The sequence below is a fragment of the Chamaea fasciata genome, unplaced genomic scaffold (genome assembly GCF_029207755.1).
Source record: "Chamaea fasciata isolate MVZ Bird 193981 ecotype frontalis unplaced genomic scaffold, bChaFas1.0.hap1 SCAF_3, whole genome shotgun sequence".
NCBI lineage: Eukaryota > Metazoa > Chordata > Aves > Passeriformes > Sylviidae > Chamaea > Chamaea fasciata.
The window spans coordinates 105,124,995-105,130,994 of record NW_027094088.1 but is presented as its reverse complement, the minus strand read 5'-3'; the positions used below and the strand labels follow the sequence as shown (position 1 = coordinate 105,130,994).

At 45.3% G+C, this 6,000-nt stretch overlaps 1 protein-coding gene across 1 annotated transcript in view; it reads left to right on the top strand.

The window, feature by feature from the left end:
- Window positions 1–5,087: 5,087 nt before the first annotated feature.
- LDAH (lipid droplet associated hydrolase) overlaps window positions 5,088–6,000 on the top strand; it is a 110,179-nt gene continuing 109,266 nt past the window's right edge. Inside the window, exon 1 of the mRNA XM_066179998.1 lies at window positions 5,088–5,209. The gene's annotated coding sequence lies outside the window, so the exon portion shown is untranslated. The remainder of the gene's footprint in view (window positions 5,210–6,000) is intronic.

Below are 6,000 nucleotides of genomic sequence, written 5' to 3'. Positions count from 1 at the left end.
TCAGTTCTCCTTTTGGAGCTGGGTGGTACCACCGTGGCCATTAGACAAAACTGTTACATTGTGTAGGGGTTTTTTCATTCATAAGTGCCTGAGAAAAATACAAAGACTGCACTGGAAGACTCCAGGGTGACCTCTACATTTCACAAAATGTGGGCTGAATGCAGTGTGATGGTATGGGCTGGGTGACAGTGCAAAGGCTTCTAGGACAGCACTGGAAGACTGCATGAAGTGGAGAACATCATGTTTGGTGGAGGTTTTTTCATCCTGACTACTGAGCACGACTTCTGGTGCAGGTCCAGAATGCACCTGGCATGCACCCAGGACTGCTCATCAGAGTGTTCACAGCCCCAGAACAGGGCAATACTTGACCAACCTGAACAACCAGTGGTTCAAGCACTGAAGGACACTCACTGGTCCTGCTTCATGTAGCAGTAAACACATAACCAGGGAAGTAACGCCAAATACTCCTGAAAATATGACCTTATAAAGCACTACCCCAAGCTTTCATAACATAAATTTTATTTTTCCCCATGCCTGAACAAACCGAGCCTTTAAATGTATTTTTTGTAATCCACCCTGATCTAGAAAATTTTTTCTGCACATGAGCCACTTCAAGATCACTGTTTTCCAGGATGCTGTTTGTTTAAGCAAGCCTATACTCGTCCAGAAACTCTGGGACCATTGCTCTGTGTTAATCATTCACATGCTCAAAGTTTTGTGTTTGCTGTACTGTGGCATTTTATATTGAAAAAAAGAAGCACAAGAGCAATACTATATATATGATACATGAAATACACAGCCTCCAACCAACTTCTGATTCCAAAACCTTGCAGTTGTCTTTTTAGTCTAATAATACATAAATACCTACTAAAAGGTTATTGCTGCCATTTATGGTAGAAACATTACTCAAAGTCACAAGGCCTGCATATACTCACACAATAGGGCACAATGAGACAATCAAAAAACACAATATCAAGTTCATTTTTTTCCAAGGAGATGTGGAATAATGACATTTTCCTACTTCAATTTTCCCTCTGCCCACAGACCAGGGCAAAGTGTGTCTCCCACAAAGTGAAAGAGCTTTATGTAACTTCACTATAGTAACTTACCAACTCCAGGTCGTTTCAAATAAAATACATGCATTCGTTATTTTAATATCACACATGAGCGAACCTGCCGCTGACAAACCAACTTTATAAACAGTTTAATAAAATGTACTCTGATCAACAGTACATCAAGCACCTAGGTGGCTCTTTTATATATTGAGCGCACATTATACAAGTTGAGTTCTGGAGTAAGAAATTACCTGAAGGATTTGATGTGAATCTCAGAAAAAAAGCAGTGTTAGCTGCAAATAGGAGTATGAAAACTGTATCATATCAGGTCAAAAGTCCATTCTGTCTTTGACAGCCTCCGACAGTTGTACCAAGGAAAGGGCAAGCACATTGGGCTACTTTCCTGGTACAAGCTCTGGCAGAGTAACAGCTCCCACGGCTACCTGAGCCTTTATGCAGCATTCTCATGTTTAACAGTCCCTGATAGATTTTCTTTCCATAAATCAGCCTTATCTTTTTGCAAATTCCTGTGAAATTTTAGGAATCTATTACATTTCCAATGAAGTTTAGACTACTTAAAATACTTTTTGTTTTGAAACTGCTGCCTACTAGCTTAATTTGTTTTCCAAAGCTTTGCATTAGAAATTACAATGACGAACCACTGTCCATTCAACTTGGTTTCACAAACCATTGTCACTATTTCCCCAAGCTACTTTCCTCATTAGCTTGTCTTCCAACTTCCATTTTACTTTCTATTTTATTTTACTAAGTGGAGGAATTACAGATCTGTAAAAATTTTGTCACATTTTCTATATCTTTTGTTGGTTTAATGTACCCTTTCTGAAAGACAGGAACTGCAGTCCCCATCCAAGCAGAGAGTACATCACCATCACACAGAATAAGAATCATGCCATTCACTTCCCAATGGCTACTAAATATTACCTGATTTTGGAAGCACAAGGCTTTACATTCCATCTAAATACTCAGTTTATCTCACATGTCAACATGTCCATCACTTTATGCTCAGTAGGAATCAAGAGGTCCTTCTGCAACCTGACAATTTTTCTTAAATTTAAATAACTCAGTGTGAACAACAGATTTTACTAGTCCACTGTCTGCCCCTTTTTCCAGACTATTTATGCCTATGTTGAACAGTGCTGACCTTCAGACAAACTCCTTTTAAGTCCTACCTGTTACACAGTCCATTGTAAAAGATGATAATCAATTCCTAACTTTTTTCTACTCTATCCTTCTACCAAGTATCCACCCATCCGAAGGTTGTAATCTTCATCTCATTGAGCTTGGTCACCAGTGCACACCACCAATTCATACACTGAGGTGAAGTATTCCAATTTCTGTTTCAAGTTTGAGCAAAGGAGGGAGCTTAGTGCTAAGACACAAAAGGCTGGCTCCCCAGTCATCAAAACTTTACACTGTTTATATGTTTTAGCCAACAATGCTGTCAGCATTACACAATTTTTTTTCATTAAGTAGCGCTCAAATTCCCTATATGCTAGTTATATCTCTCGTTTCTCATGATGATTAGTCCACATGCTCAGTTCTTTCCTCCATCTGAGCTGGAGGTCTGTTTAGAGTAGGTGGTCAATGAGTTGATGGTCATGATCTCATACTGCTGGACTTACCTTTCCCTCAGTTACTGCTCAGTTCTGCTGACTTCACTCCTGGCGGCTGTCATCCAGACAGCTCATTCATCTTGAGATTTTCTTCGCTTTTCCTTAAAACAACAGATTAGCTAAGCATGCAACATTCACAATGCAACTGCTTAAACAGAACTGTCTAGTTATAGGTACTGATTAACAACTAAAACAAATTGCTGTTTGAGTGAAATCCTGAGGGGCTCAAATCTTGAGTGGCTCAATAAAACATGACTGCTGAATCTTCTAAAAACCTTTAATGAAAATTCTTGCCCAAACCAGGAGGGCCAACCATGCCTACTGCACCACAAGTATCACCAGCTGGTCAAGGGAGGTGATTGTCCCGTGCTGCTCTGCACTGGTATGGCCTCATCTTAAGTCCCGTGTGCAGTTTTGGATACCACAATATAAAAAAGATATAAAGGTATTGGGAAGTACCCAAAGGAGAGCTACAAATATGGTGAAGTTCTAGAGGGAAAGTCGTATGAGAGCAACTGAGGTCACTGGGCTTGTTCAGACTGGAGACGAGACTGAGGGGAGACCTAATTTCAGTCTTCAACACCATCATGAGGGGAAGCCAAGGGGCAGGCACCAATCTTTCTTTCTCTTGTGACCTGTGACAGAACTTGAGGGAATGGCAGGAAGCTGCGACATAGGAGGTTTAGGTTGGATGTTAGGATGTGTAACTCCTGAATAAACACTATCCAATCTTGCCAGTTTCCTACTATTCAATTTATTTCTTTTTGCCTGCTACTCTGGCTTCAACTGGAAACATCTCTTCCAACACTTCCACCCAAAAAGCAGCATTTTAAGCATGAAAACCTCCCTGAGCTTCTCTCTGATAAGGCTGGGGTTTAGTTTATGCATTTAATCTTCCCTGAGTTCCTTTCACACCTTACCCAACAGGCATGCAGACTCTGTCAGGTTCCTGGTGCTTAGGGAAAAAAATTATTGTTACTTTTCTTATCTTCACAGAATCACGGAATCAGATAGGTTGGAAAAGACCTCTGAGATCATTGAGTTCAACCTACGACCTAACAGCAGCATGTCAACTAGGCTATGGCACAGAGTGCTATGTCCAGCCTTTTCTTAAACACCTCCAGGGATGGTGGTTCCATCACCTCCCTGGGCAGCCCATTCCAAGGTCTAATCATGCCTTCTGTGAAGAATTTCTTCCTAATGTCCAACCAAAACTTCCCCTGGCACATCTTAGGACTATATCCTCCTTTTCTGTTGCTAGCTGCATGGCGTTCTTTTGCAAGTTGATCCTCAAAACTTTTTTTTTTTTTAAATTTTTATTTTTTAGAGGGGGGAGGAATGTGTGTGCTTTAGTGTGTTGCTACAGTCCAGGTGCTCTTGGTCCAGTTTCCTCATTCAGGTGCAGTTGAGGGAAACATCCTCAGGGGTTCTGTATGACATCCCAGTTCCTGATGAGCCAGGAACATGCTCAGGTGGCCAAGAAGGCCAATGGCGTCTTAGCCCATATCAAGAATAATGTTGCCAGCAGGACTAGACCCTGGGTGAGGCTGCACCTCCAGCAGCGTGCTCAGTTTTGGGCCCCTCAGTTTAGAAAGGTCATTGACATTCTGGAGCGTTTTCAGCGAGGAGCAACAAGGCTCCTGAAAGGTTCTGAAAACATTATGAGGTATGCTTTACGAGGAAAATGAGGGAACTGGGCTTGTTTAGTCTCCAGAAGGCTCACAGGGGACCACTTTGCTCTCCAAAACCACCTGACAGGAGATGGTAGTGAGGAGGGGAGTGGTCTCTTCTACCATGCTTACAGCGAGAGCACCAGAGGAAATGGCCTTAAACAGACTTTGGAGATTCAGATTAGATACTAGAAAAAAAATTTCACTGTTAGAATGGTCAGGCATTGGAAAAGGCTGCCCAAGGAAGTGGTGGAGTCATGATCATTGGAGGTGTTTAGGAGGTGTCTGGATCTGGCGCCGGGTCGATGTGGTTTAGTGGTTTTCGGGTTGCAGCGCTGGTGGCTGGACCGGATGATTCAACCTTGGTGATTCTACAGTTCTAGCCTTTAAATATGTGGAAGGATAAGCCTGCACTTCGCTACCCTGTTCTCTGCCATTTTTAAGGCAACCAGCTCATTTTGCTCTTTCAAAACTACCTACTCCTTTTTTCCTTTGCCAGAACTCCCAAAGAAACCGTGAGGTTAGAAAAAGAGAAATGACAGGCAGACGGAAACCCCAAGACGCCCGTCCCGGGATGATCTCCCCTCCCCCTCCCGCCATTCCCAAGCGGACGGCGGGCTCCTGACGCCCGATGGGCAGCGCTCGGTAGGAAGGGCCGGGGAGGAAGGGCTGGGTAGGAAGGGCGGTCCCCTCCCTCACGGGGGTCCGCCCTCAGCGCGCCCCGCGGCCCCGGCGGAAGGAGCGGCCCGGCCGCCCCCGCCCCTCCTCGCCGGCTGCTTCCGCCCGCTGTCGGCGGAGACGACGCCGGCCGCCGCCGTGCCGGGAGCCGGGGAGCCTGCCAGCGGGGAAGGTACGTGTCGCAGCGGCCCTGCCCTGCCCTCCCCTGCCTCCCCTGCCCCTGTGCCGGGTCCGAGAGCCGCCCCGAGCCCGCGGGCGGTCACCGCCCGCCGCCGTGCGGGGCTGACCCGGAGCCTCGCCCAGCAGGGAGGTACCGCCAGCCCGGCTGTGTTGGGTGCCAGGTCTGTAAGAAACCTGTTCCGCCGAATAACGCTGGTGATCTCTAGGCGGGCGGGTGAGGATGGACTGACACATCCCATGCAGAAAGAAGATCTTCGTACGTGCTCCCTTGACTTGTTTTGTCATGTAGGAGACTTCATGAAACAAGTCCTAAGTGGTGTCTCCTTTTCTAGAAAATAACTGAGGTGATGCTATTTGTAGTGTTTTTTCTGTGTGTTAGCGCTTGTTCCTGTGAAGCATCTCTCGCAGCTGAGTGATGCTTGTTATCTTGGCATGTTATAAAACAAGAAACGAAGGGAAAGTCTGTGACCTGAAGGGCCTATAAATAGGAAGAGACAAAAATAAGATTATAAATTCTTAAAAGTTACGAGTGAGATGAGATTTTTTTCAAGTGGAAAGAGGCGCATTTTAGTAGAGGAGCTACTGGTTTGGAAAAGCAGGGAGTCGTGCAGGCTCACACCCTCCTTCGGGAGCCTTGCTGTCTGTCAGGTTTGCTATCACTGCTGGTTCCAGGGCATCATCACTGTCAGCACCCAGCTTCACGCCTGTATTTACCACACAAGAGAAGACTCCTGTGCCAGACGGGGTGAGCAGCAGGTTGAGGAAGCAAGTAAGTGCTGGCAT